This window comes from Haplochromis burtoni, unplaced genomic scaffold, assembly GCF_018398535.1.
Source record: "Haplochromis burtoni strain Fernald_Lab_line unplaced genomic scaffold, NCSU_Asbu1 Contig_145, whole genome shotgun sequence".
Taxonomy (NCBI): Eukaryota; Metazoa; Chordata; class Actinopteri; order Cichliformes; family Cichlidae; genus Haplochromis; species Haplochromis burtoni.
The window spans coordinates 1,170,946-1,183,592 of record NW_024582506.1 but is presented as its reverse complement, the minus strand read 5'-3'; positions in this window follow the sequence as shown (position 1 = coordinate 1,183,592).

Sequence of the window (12,647 nt, the reverse complement as noted above, 5' to 3'; positions counted from 1 at the left end):
TTTTTTTTTTTTTTTTTTTTTTTTTTTTTAAACTTTATCACGGCTGAGCTTCAATTCAAGCCTTAGACAGTCTGAAGCCATCCAAGTAATCGAGTTCCATCAAAATCAAATACACAGGGATTTATTTATGAAAGTGTTATTCTGTAGTATTCACTGAGAACAATATGATGGACAAGTGCACTTATTTAGAAAAAAAGGGGGAAACTGTTCAGAAATTTTGTTTCCCAGATTGAAGGTTTGGGGGGAGCTCGGTAAAGTCTGAGAGATCTGGTTCAGACATTCCTGTGTTACGGCCAAATCACAATCATGTCTCATCAAGCAGACTGAAAGAGGGTTACAGTTTCTTTTCCAAAACACATGGCAGCACTATTAGAAACGGTGCCTGAGCTCCAAACCGCGTTGTCGGGTTAACTTAGAAAAAAGCACTGTTACATCTAATGTTTTAAAAAAAGAAAAAAAAAGGGCCTCACAACACTGTTTGGTCTCAGACTGTAAAATTGTATAGCTCGTGAATGTCAGATACTGACATGTATTCCAGTGTATGTGTTGTGTATATATATTATATATAGTTCTATTAACACACACAATCCTCGCCGCCCTGGAAGTCAACCTTTTTAAGATGCCCTCCGCCAATACACCAGCTTTAACACACTCAAATACGAACACACAAACACACACATGCACATCTTGCTCATGCCCTCATGTTGTAAATACACTGTGTATATAGTCTCAGACTTTTTTATGACAGATCTGTGTTGTTGTGCTAGTAATACTTTCCAAGCTTACTGTGGACTTTAGTGATAAATGGCTAAAGTTAGTATGTATATGAAAAAGATAAATGCAAGACCATTTATTACCGTTTTTACCAAAGGGAGTCGATTCTAAAATAGCTGTTTTTGCCCCCTTTGTGTGTTCCTTTATGTCTTTTGCTTTTTAATTTCTGTAGTTAAACATGGGTGGTGGGGGAGGGGAGTAGAAATGTATCCAGGTCTTTCCATTTATTTGAAACAAAAACATCTTTTCTTTTCTGAGTGTCACATTTGTTTTCAATAAAATCACTGCCCCCGATTTCTGACAGCCGACACCGTCCGTGGTGATGGTGGGACTCATTTTAAAGTTCGGTGGACTCCACCACAGTCTCGCATTGTGATGCACGCTTTCCTCCCTGGATAGATTTCTGCTGCAAACATCACCCCACACCATATTTTTGATAATGGAAGAAGTCACATGAGCATGTCTTTAGTCCCTTTATTTAGACATTATTTAAAGTAATAATAAAAATGACATTTGTAGCCTACAGAGATCTTTATTGTGTTGAGTGATTTATTTTTTTTCCACACTTTCATCTCATCTTTCAGTCTCTGGTTTGCAGTTTTATTGGTGGGAAATATTATGAAAGTTCATAAAATGCAGTACTTCTTTACAGCCCGCGCTCTAAATATGTTATCACCTGTATTGCACCGTAAGAAGTAAAACAAAAAAGACCAAGAAGAATGATTTCTACAGCAAAAATTACAAACTCCCCCAGTTTGCCTTTGAGTTGGCTGAACAAATCAAGTCAGCCAGTTGCTCCTCAGTGCTCTGGAGTTGTTTATTTCTATATAAACACTGCCTGGAATCAAAGCTCGCCTTAATCAAATACAGCCCATCTGCATTAGTTTGCATGCCTATATGATCTTTATGTTCACACACATTTGAACTGATGTTACTGACCTATGAGGGATAACCAGGGCAGCTCGGTGTTGGAGGAGGAGAAGCTGTTGCAGGTTTTGTACCTACACCGTGTAAACCAGGATTGTTGCAGCTGCTGACTGTGCTGCAGGAACTTTTCAGTCTATTTCAGTGAAGCACTTTAAACACCACTAACTAAAGCAGGATCTTCCTATGTAAGATCAGCTGACCTTTTTTTGCACAGCATCTTAAAAAGGCAGGAGAAGTTTTACCTTTTACGTATTCCTGACCCGTTATGAAAGAGAATATACGTGGACGAAGAACTTAACGCTATCAGAGTGCACAGTGCACCTCAAACAGAAAAGTCTCTACATATGTTCTTTCCATCACACTGAAATGTCCAAACTATTATCCAGAATATGTAAACATAATTGTTTCTCCATTAGGCAAAAAGCTAAATTCAAGTACTAAAACCTGACCTGCATGTGATGAGCCTGATATCGAAGTAAGGTTGAAAAGTTAGACCTTTCAAATGCTGTGACTTATTCTCACAGGGCGTCTATCCTACATGGTATTAACATTTACACACAATGCACATTTTAAAGTTTTCTCCACTGAATTATCAGGAAACACATCAAACACCCAGAGTAGCTGTGCTCGTTGCTGTTACTCAGTGACTTTAAATTGCAGCAATTTTGCTGCTTTTTTTTTTTTAAGCTTAAAGTTGGCTAAAGAAATGTTTTGCTTTGAGAGCAATGCTTTGGTTTTAAATTGTGTCCACTTCCATGTGACGGTCTCCTGTACAAAAGTTCTGAGGGTTAAAAAATGCTGGAAAAATTACGTATATTAAATGTGGCAGGCTGTGGCAGTGAGTGCTTAAAATGTTTACATTTTGATGGTATGAAGAAAAAAGGAAAAATTGCATGGCTTCCTTAAAGTAAAGATGGGTTCAGCTCATTTGTAATGTACTTCTGAGTGGATCAGGTGGGAGTCATGCTCTGATTCTTTGAAAGATCCAGCAGCTAAGAAGCTCATAATAGGCTGTTTTAGATTTTAGCCAACAAATTAACTTAAATAATTAAATTATTTTTAAACTGGCTAATTTACCCTTCTATTATCCCGTCCAGGTCGCACTGTGTAGCTAATTGAATCTTTATAATCCACTGCCATGCTCTTCTGGGAAGTGCTGGGAAAATGATATGTTAATAGGGCTGAAGGTCTCCACTGACTTTCAGCGTGCTTTTATACAGTGAGTAAGAAAGCAGTTTTAAATTGCATCTGTCAAGATAACAATGTCTTTCTAAGGACGTATTAGCATGATTATTAGCACAAGGGGAAAGTTTAAGAATTCCATCATGAAACTGTCAGTTCTCCTAAAATCCTGCAGAGGGCGACCTCACCCTGTCCACCAGCATCCCGGGGTCACTTGTGTTGAGTTTATAAGGACAATTATTATGCAGCCTCACAGATGAAGTCAAGTTTTATGTCTTTTGATTTATCTGTGTTGTGTTAATTTGCAGGATGGATGTAGTAGGAAGTAGGTGTTAGACTTTGAGCCTCACTTTTACTGAGAAAAGACATTTTAGGTTAAACAATAAACTCTTGCAAGATTGATGTCTGTATTTGACAAGATTCATACTGGTGTACTCAGTTGTTTGGAAACTCGTATTACACAGAATCCTAAGTGATTGAAATTTAAAAAGCCAAACATTCAGGTTACCATTAAATTGAGAGGAGCAGGAATTCAAGAAGCAGAAAATAGCAACAGGAATACTTTATTTCTTTGTTACGGAGATCAAATGACCATTTTTATTTTATTATTTTATTTATTATTGTCACCTGGCAGAATTCATTTTACACAATGCTGCCAGGTATCCAATGAACTCTGAAGAATACAAAAAAAAGAAACTGTTAGACCCTAAAATGCAACATGTTAAGATCAGTGGATTTAAGTACAAATCCACTGACTGGATAAAAATATTTGCTGCTCCTGCATGGACGTCCAATTTGGTGTTAGCTCATATGATAGATTAGAGCAAAAGTATACACTGGTCACTTCATTAGTTACTCCTTGCTAGTAGTAAGTTTGACCCCCTTTGTGCCTGGTGTCACTTTGCAGCCCATCTGCTTCAGGCTTTGAGAGGCGCTCAGAGATGCTGTTCCACATCTTCAATCCCTGGCCTTGCATTACCTTTATGTCATATGGGTTATCTGATCAACCCGATGTGCTTCACTAGCACCTGCTCACATGCATACCTTGATTGTGATGAGTAGTTGGCTGAGTCTGGCCATTTTCCTCTGACATCTGGCATCAGCCTGGCATTTTTGCCCAGAGAACTTCTGCTCACTGGACATTTGCTCTTTTTCAAACCCTTCTCTGTGAACTCTAAAGATGGTTGTGTGGGAAAATCCCAGGAGATCAGAAGCTTCTGGAATATTTAAGAGTAGCTCGCCTCGCACCAACAATTAGCTTAAATCTCCTTTCTTTCCCATTCTGGTGCTAAGGTTGTCTTGAACATCTCTACATGCTGCCATGTGATTGGCTTATTTTTACACAACCACAGAGAGGCTGCTAATATTTAAATATGATGACACATCCTTTTGGAAAATCGCAAGCAATGAAAGTACCCAGAACTTGTATTGGTCTCACCCCTGAAGGGTGCTGAAGTTTAGCAGGCAGGACTTGTCTTTGCAGCCGGCAAGGAACAGTAGAAACAAAAGGACCCAGGACGAGTTCAGGTACGGGTCACTGAGTTCTTCTAGGTGAAAAGGCTTCTGTGGGTGGTCTCACATACTGTACAGAAATCACTGAAAATGCCCCAAAGCCTCTCCCCAAACTTAATGTACCCTGACCCTTTCAGATCCTTTCACAACATTTCCACTCAGACTCACACACACAAACACACTCAGCTTTCCCCCACTTTGCTGCCATAGCGTTGAGGCCCTGACAAGGAGTGAGGCCGACACATGGCAACAGAGCCCTCCATGCCTCCCACTAACAGCGCTAACAATGAGATCCTCAAAGGCCGCAGCAGCTGAGGGGGAATGGACACCCCCACCCACCCAAGCTCTTCTGCGTGATTACTTCCATGTAGTGCTACACTCCTGAACTTTCAACAGCTCTCTAATATGAGCACTTCCACAACTTCTGACTCGGAGAGCAAACCTATTATCACAGCCACAGAGATTGCATTGTGCTCCGTGCTTGGCAGCCTTGGCGCTCACAATGCAGAGCAATTAACTCGCTCAGAGTGACCTCATAAGTTTCTGCTTGTCTCTTTTGTATGTGGAAAGGCATTTAATTGTCTAAAAATGCATTTTTTACACTCTTTCAGAGAGAGGGAACTTTTTAGTGGAGCACAGAGTCTCGGCGGCCATGACGTACAGTCTCCATGATGGCGGTTTCCCCTGTGTACAAGGCCTGTGGTATTGCTGCATACGGATAGATTATCCAAACCTTTTTGTTAGAGGTGAAGTATTTTTGGATTTAGTTATAAGGTTTGAGGCCTTGGCAGATTCAAAGAATAAGAGGCGCGAATCAGAGCTGCTATTAATAACACAAAGCACTCATCACTTTTTTCCACATGGACCATATGTCTATGTGACTTTGTGGGTGGATGTTGTGTATGCAAGAGGATTTTTGTGTATGGCGGCGGATGCACAGCTGAGACATCTGCCTGGCTGCTTTGTCTCAATGATGAGAAAGCTCTACCCTGCAGGCTCCTCTCTCCTCCATAAAAGGATTAGCCGAGTCCGGCACTCTTGCATAACCGCTGCGAGCTCCTGTGCTTAACAGACGGTTTAATGTGCTCAGCTCCAGCGACTTAGAGTAGTAAAACAAAATCACAACAAGTTGTTTTAACTTTTTTTTTTCTTTTCAGAAAAGGTGCTGAAGCCAAGAAGGTCACTGTATTTTTGTAATAGCCACCAAAAGGCAGCACCTGTAGTTACAAAATCCTACATCCTAAAAAAAGTTCTTTCCTGATCAGATTCATGGGCTCACTCATTTGTCTTTATATTCAACAAAACATTAAGTCCGTTTCATAAATTTTGATCATTCTAAGTGTCTGAAAGTTGGATAATCCAGGCGGTGGCTATGTCACTATCTATGGCTGTCAACCCCTGGTTAGCAAGCTACAACGAAACCGTTTGAGTCCACGGATCCACAGACACGGATCTGCTAAATAAGTCGAAGTAATAGATAATAAAAGGGCGGACTGTAACCAAACTAAAGCACAGTGATGGAAACTATTTGATGAAACCAAGAAACGACTAGTGGCCACCAGAGGAACTGCAGTTTTCTCTGCATTTTTAGCTCCAGAGGTACCACGCAGTACTTGGCTGTTTGTGGTACAGACTAATTCACTGCAGGAATCTTCTTGAATCTTTTTCTTTGGAAGTGAACTGCACTTGCATTTTATGTAAGAAATATTTGTTTTATTGTTGATGATGTACAACTGAAAGGGTGGCGTTATGACAGAATAATTTTTCTAATGACTGTCAGCATCGTCTGTCTCTCACAAGAAGAATCTCGAAAACATTTCCAATGGGACATGTGTTTTGAATCCTATTAAAACATTAAATCTTGTGACTGTTGCCAGGATTCCAGGGAACAGCTGTATTACTGATGCTCTGCCCAAAATAATCAGGGGAACACTTTGGTTAGCACTTCTTTTCTTTAAAAAAAAGATTTGCTGTTCACAGTTTTGGAGGATCAAACTCAGTAAGCCTGCATCAGAATAAACAAAATAGAAGTTCAATCCTGGCAGTGCTCCACGAAATGCTAAATTTATTTACATTACTCTTTTGGGTAGTGCTCAATTTAAGTGTCTGCTAAAAAAAAAAATCATCCCGTCAAACCATGGAGATAAATAGTAAACATTAGTGCTGTGACAAGCAAGCTGTGAAATAAATTGGATCTAGACAGGAAAAGTCCTGCTTTGCAGTAGCTCTCAATCATCTGAGTGTTCTTGAATGCAACTTTAAGAAAGATTTGTCAAATTGGTACAAGCTTCCATGCAAATTACTCTAACATCAAAGTGACACAGACACTGTGAACGCAACCAAATGCGAAACAGTTCCGAAAGCTTCTGCGACCGTTTCCTGGTAACAATTAATGCCTGCAAGAAAGTTTGGAAACAAAGCCAAAAATTAAAGGCGATTTATTATTTACCACAGACCACAGCACCGGTGCAATCTTGTCCTCGCCTCTGGGCAAGACTGTTAGTCAAGTGGCAGAAATATAAATGGTTTTCTTTATTATCGGTGTCATCATTTTTGTTCCTGTCCTCTCCTCTCTGTGCCGGCCGAGTTCGTGCTGAAATACATGCGTGTCGCTGAGAAAGCCATTTATTGAGACTTAAGCGTGACTAAATATATCACAAGATGAGAGTCACTGAGGATGTCAGCGGCACAAAAGCACACTAGGTAATTTAATGTGACAGCACCCCTCCCCTCTCTAAGCTGCCCGCTCCACACCCCACACCCAACCACCCGCATGCACGCACTTGGTTGAACTTGACCTTTTCTATCCTCCCTCAGTGTTCATATCCAATACGTGTGAGTTAAGGTGCTGAATGTTACACCCTTTTACACCACCAAAGCGGAAGGCTAGTCAGCACCATCTGCCAGGGGTGAATAAAACAGCACAAATGTGTGTTTTCTGTTAAATCAGAGTTGTTTTCTATCATAATTAGCTGAGTCATGATGTTACAAAGATGTACCTTTGGACACAACTTTCCTATTCACTGGTGTTTTAAAGATGCAGTACAAGTGTTCATAAGACAAAGCTTTGTGGTTGTTAGGGTTGTGAAAAAAAAAACTATTGACCGTTTATGACAGCGTTATTTTAAAACCTTTCTAAGCCTCCAAGTTAGCATTTCGCCAGCATGATGGAGCCACAGGTGGTCCTCTTTGGATATGATTGTTGAATGCTAAGTTACAGTTAAGTATTCATATTTTGTGCCAGGCTGATAAGAAGTGTCTGCCAGCCTTTAAGGAAACTTAACACCATTGGTGAATAGACTTTATGAGGGAGAAGAGGAATAAGAAGGATCCCTGTCCTACAGCTTCAAAGCCCCTTTAGCTTTAAGCTAAAGCTAAAGTCATCAAGTCACTCAGAGGGGTATTAAAAAGCTTGTTGCTGGTTATTTTGTGCAGGAAATGCAACAAATATCAAGTCACTATGTAGCTAGTTAAATTCAGTATATTTAGGGTAAGTGTACAGTAGGCTACACTCCCTTTTGACAGTATAAGCAAAATGTACTATTTAACTGCAAGGGAGTTTTTCATTATGGTAGTGTAAAGTAACTCTTGGTGGTGTGAAAATCTCACTAATAGAGTGAGTAGATGGCAGATTGCATTAAACTGAGTTCTGTTTTCTTATGTCTCTCAATTCAAGTCCATAATCCTAGCTAACGTGGCTATTATAGGACAGACAACTCTAGCTGCCATTCATCTGTAACAAGACTATGCTGTCAGTCCACATCTATTTACTCTGAAGGAAGCTGTAAAATTTTGTAAATGGAGTCCAGTATGAGTCAAAGAAAGTTGCTTTTGTCTGATGATAGTGACACTAAGGTGAATTGTTGAGGATATCCTTAACTTTTCTATTGGTGAGTGCTGTTAGCCTATGTTAGCTGCTGTAAGATGATGTTAGCTGCTGTAAGATTATGTTAGCTGCTGTTAGCCCACGTTCCTGAAACTTTCTTTGAAGTGCATCTAACATTGCTGCATTGGGACAGTAAGAGAATAAACTCTAATATGATGTGAGACTGTAATAAAACTGTTTATCAAAGGGAAAAGTGTGATTTTTTTTTTCAAGCATAATGTTACCTCTTAAGCAGCTAATGTTTAGCTGGGTCATTGTCGGTTTTCCAGAGATGGGAAGATTACATGTCTAATCTGATCACAATAAGTAATTCTGACAAATGGTTTTTAGTAAATTAATCTCTGTATATTCCTCTACTACCATTGACATTTGTGTTTTTGTGTCACCGTGACAATAAATTAGCTTTTCATGAAATTCAGTGAATTCTTAAAACTTTGGCAAGACTGTCTCTGAAGCCCATGTGGAGTAGCTGTAATTACTTTTTACCAATTAACACTTTGCTTTGCAATTAACACCAGACACCGAAGAGACAATTGATGGGTTAATTGTTTATAACATGAAAATGGATATCTACTGTGTTAGAAAGTTATGCATTACTCATTAAAGGAATTGGTTGCAACCTTTTAACCCTTTAACAAAGTCATGAAAATAACTTACTATGTAAATAGTACTGTTGGTCAAATCTCTAACCTATAATGTTGCTGTTTCTCATAATTATTTACAACTAGATTGCAAGCTAGCTTAAATCTGTCTGATTATCTGAATGTTGTTTGTTATGCCACATTTCAGCAGTTGGCTTGGTGGAATTTCACTTAAGATTAATTAACTAATTAGGGTAAAGTCTTATTGTGGGGGGAGATGGAAAAAATCCAAATGAGCCTCTTTCAATAAACAAGCAGTGAAGAGGAGGGGAACTTTTTATTTTCTTTGCAGTACTGTACTCCAGTGTACTTACAGAGGATCTACTGTTTGGTACCCAGAAGAGCTGCTCCCTTCTGGGCACCAAACAGGAGAGAGCACCCCTTGAGGTGGAGGGCCCCCCCCCCAGTCTTTACAAAATGGAGCAAAAAGACAACAATTGCTTTATTCAGCTGTTTGGACCTGCCATCTGAACAGCAGCTCGTCATTAAATTAACATCACAGCAGGCGCGCGCCCTGGCCCTTGCTTCCCGGTGCATTGTGGTGCACTGAGGAGGAAATTCATTCTTTGAGCGGATACCAGGTCAAAAAGCAGGACTGGCATGGACTCGTCCTCACAGTCTTGGCGTTGAGGAATGGGAACAGAAGCAGTGCTGCTGTGTAAGTCCTTGCGAGTCCAACTGTTCAAAGGACAACCTTTTAATCCCTGGCAGCCGTGAAGGACAAAGACAGATTTGCTTTTTGTCTTTTGATGTTGTGCCACTTTCTCGCCATATCTACCCCAAGGACACGACTGTAGTCCACGCCAAGGCCTCCAACCACTGGTGAGGCTGTGACACATTTCCCTGTGCTAAGGCTGAAGCGTTCTTGGCCTGGGCCATAGGCTTATGTGTCGTGCACCTGCTCAGGGGAAGTGTCTTGTAGCAGTTTCCAAATGTTTTTTTTTAGCAGAAAGTTTTGTATGTTAGTAGTGCACGGTGAACAGTAAATTAGCTACTGAGCTTCATTGAAATGTCGTTTAAATAAAACAAATGCAAAGTTATTGTTAACGCAGAAGATTTGAAAACCCTGATTAATAAAGGAAATTGATCACATTCACTTCACATTCATATTTTCAGATAACTGATCTAACTGTCCTATTCAAACAGTCGGGCCATTGACTCCAAGCTTTGTGAATGGGTGCATTTGTTTTAGTCAACCCGTTTTCTTTTCCTTAAGCTATTAGCATGAAAGAAGCCTTTCTGGGGAAAAACATTCAGCCTTAGTCCATCACATGAGGAAAGAGAGTTCAAGTAAAAGATGTAAAGAAGAAAGTTTAAACCAACAGTATCACAGTCTGGGGAAAACAAACTTGTTAGGAGTAAAAAGTTACTTAATCACACATCCAACAGTTACAGAACTACACTATCACTCATTGTGGGTCTACTTGAGTTCTGTGTGCGAACTACTGAATGGAAAAATGCTCTCTGTTCACCAGCTAGTTGTTGCTGTTTTGGTTTTTTTTAACTGTGGCATCCCCTCTTTTGTTTTGTTTTTTAGCAACAATGCGTAAATGTCTGGGAACTGAGAAAACTAGCTGCTGGATTTCTGGGAGAGCAATGTTGTCCCATTCTTGCCTGAGTCAGTCTTGGGTCTTCTTTGTCTTATTTTTTGTTTCATGGTGTGCCAGATGTTTTCAGTTTGGTAAAAGATGTGGACTGCAGGCAGACCAGTTTAGCACTTTTAAATACAAAGCCATGCTGCAGTAATAGATTTTGTAGGCGGTGTAGCATTGTATTGCTAAAATATGCCTGAGAAAAACATGATGGATGGAAGCATATATTGCTCTAAAACCTGTATAGACTTTTCAGCATATATGATGCCTTTCCAGATGTGCCGTGTACCCTCTTACCACCTGAGATGCTGGCCTTTAAAGTGATTGCAGTGATTTCCATGACAGAATTGTGTCCGAGTCCTCAAAGATCAGTCATTCAGTATTGATTTTCAGCCTTGCCCCTTGCACACAGAGACTTCTCCAGATTTTTTATGATACCCTATGCTGTAGCTAATGACATATTTAAAGTATTCCCAGCCTTTTGTTGTCCCATTTTTTTCCGACCTGTTGCAGCCATTAAATTTAAAATGAGTGAATATTTTTTTCAAGAAATATTAAAATGTCTTAGTTTAAACATTCAATATGTTTTCTCTGTTCTATTGTGGATAAAATATGGGTTTGTGAGATCTCCAAATCATTCTGTTTTTGTTTATGTTACACAGCATTCCAACTTTCTGGAATTGAAGTCGTATTGTTTTTGGCCACGATCCCCACGGCGAGGCGTCCGCTCAGAGGAGTCTGTGTAACATGTGCGGTGCAGACATGAAACATTCCTCTAATCAAAATCTATCAGTGTCAGAATACTGCTGACTGCAATGAAAGAAATGTACACAAACAGATTGCATTTTATTGACTATTTCATTTTGCCACGAGACCAGGATGATGGCCGTCATGATGCTAAATGAGCAATGTAGTGAACACAGCTATATTACCTGCTCCTGCCAGAAAGTGCACAAATATGGAGATAACACAGATTCTTTCATTTAAAAGAAGGATTAATTCACCAGCTATTAATTCTTTCTCTCTGACAATCTGGTCATCGCCCTTTTGTTCATCATAATTCGTACAGATTGTTTTTTGTTTTGTTTTTTCAATCTAACTGCCTCAGCAATGATAAACATATGCTTCCATTAATACTACTTCTTCTTGTCCTTCTTTTTTCCCTGGACTTTGTAGTTCAGGTGGTTATTTTTCACACCAAAGATCACTTGAGAAACAGATTTGAAAGGGTGATGAAGCAAACAAGGTCAGATAGATTAAGTGACCACAACTCAACTCTGCCTGTTTGTTCCAACACTTCCTCCACATGACGGGCCCGGGGAGCAAGTCACATGAAAACAAATTTCCTTCATTTCTACCTCGCATCTATTTCTCTTTTACACCCTCAATGCATTTTCCAAAACCTTACAAATGTCTCCATTTCTTCTTATGTCTCCGTGAACGGTTGACTCTTTTAAATGTGTAGCTGTGGCATAAGTGAAGGTGGAATGACAGAGGCTTGCTTGGAAGCCTTTGCTCCAGTGTGACTGGTCTTATCTTGTGGCCCAGCTCGGTCTTTAATCATGTTGCCTCAGCGCTGCATCAGACACAGAGACGTGTCTCTCTGGAGTTTCTGCTAAGCGCTGGCGCTAATGATGAGAAGCAGGGGTGAGGAGAGGAAGGCGGGGGTATGATGGGATGTCGTGTTTTCTGCATCTCTTTGATAAAAGAGGCAACTGAGTTTTTAGAAGTGTCTGAGAGTTCTTGCCACTTCACTCCAAAAGTGCCTTCAATCGCCTGTTTTACCGTCAAGATTTGAAGTTCATATTATATGTTTGTTGTATCTGACAAGGTTGGTTTAAATGACTGGGACTAAAAGCACAAAATAAGAAAATAAAAATATAAGTGTTAGTTTGTTTCTTTGTTTACGTGGAATCTTTGACTTATTAACATTAACACATTTCTGGAGTTGGGAATTCAGCATGAATATTTACAGTATCTTTTTTACAAAATAATGTGACGTTGTGCTCCATCTGGTAGCTACTCTGGAGCTGTCAGTAACAGTACATCATTAGTCAGCACTCAGATGAGTTTGCCCAATGGGATTTTAAGCTCATATTACATTTTATAAGGGGGAAATTATAGTTGCACAGA